We start from the raw sequence: 1213 nt of genomic DNA, 5'->3' as shown, positions 1-1213 counted from the left end.
GAGTAATAATTGACAAGATTTTCATAATAATATATAATATTTCATAGGAATATTGAAATATATTTTATTTCCCTATTCATTTGTTGTGTCTCCCAAAATGCGTAATAAACATGCTTTTAGTCCCGGTGTCCTCATATGAGGACATGTATGAAATCAACATCCTGTTTCGTAACAGAAAGTCATATTTTGATTTGAAACCCCATAACATTTTCCTGAAATGTTGATTTATGACAGACAGTTTAAAAATGTGTCCGATTTAAATGACAATTACAAAATATTATCATATTTCCATAAGAGTGTCACTAAATTAATATCAGACATTTTTGAAGACCAAGGAGAGGGGGTGGTCATGGTGAAACATCCAAACATTTAGTATCTCTGAAAAGCCCTGAATGTGCTCTGTACACGACATCCAGACTGTGACATGTATAGTCTCAGAGAAATTCACTAAAATATAATGTCCTCATTTGAGGATGCAGGGTCTCAGGAGGTTAATGCTCACCCTATTTTGTAAAAATAGGAAAGACAATACTTTTCTTAAAAGAAACAAGATTCCCTGAATTATCGTCATTGATATCGTTATCGTAATAAATACCAGAAATATCGTGATATATTTTTAAGCCCATATCGCCCATCCCTAGTTAGGGCCCTATGAATTTCCGCTATGCGGAAAACGCAGACAGAATCATGTAATCAGCTCAGAAAAATATCTCATAGGTCAGTACACTTAAATAAAAAAATATGCAGTAGCGTCTGTGAATATTAAGCTGCAAAAATACTTTAATATTAAAATATGAATATACATATTAAATATAAATATTAAATATTTAAATATGAATCCTGAATGTTCTGTGTGTGTCTGTGTAAATGTAATATATGCTGCTCTCTACAGATGCACTCTTGTCAAATCCTTGAGCAATGCCAAGTGCGCAGTCCTCAAAACCAGTTCATACACAATAAAACACCTTCTATACAGACTAGGGCTGCACGATAAATCGCATGCAATATTTAACACGCATCTTGTCAGAAAGCCGGTTCTGTAATCAGCGGTAAATCTCCATCACCTGCGTGCTTTCACATTGAGCAGCATTAACTACACAGAGCCGTTGTTCACTGACGAGCAGCGCAAAAAATCGCGGGAATATGAACGTGGTTTTGCGCAACTCGTCAGTGAACAACGGCTCTGTGTAGTTAATGCTGCTCAATGTGAAAA

At 35.3% G+C, this 1213-nt stretch overlaps 1 protein-coding gene across 1 annotated transcript in view; it reads right to left on the bottom strand.

Moving 5' to 3' along the window:
* eef1e1 (eukaryotic translation elongation factor 1 epsilon 1) overlaps positions 1-1213 on the bottom strand; it is a 17084-nt gene that overhangs the window by 13370 nt on the left and 2501 nt on the right. The gene's annotated exons all lie outside the window — the stretch shown is intronic.

This window comes from Sinocyclocheilus anshuiensis, unplaced genomic scaffold (genome assembly GCF_001515605.1).
Source record: "Sinocyclocheilus anshuiensis isolate Anshui unplaced genomic scaffold, SAMN03320099.WGS_v1.1 scaffold35, whole genome shotgun sequence".
NCBI lineage: Eukaryota > Metazoa > Chordata > Actinopteri > Cypriniformes > Cyprinidae > Sinocyclocheilus > Sinocyclocheilus anshuiensis.
Note: the sequence above shows the minus strand (reverse complement) of the source record. Positions and strands in the feature narration are given on the sequence as shown.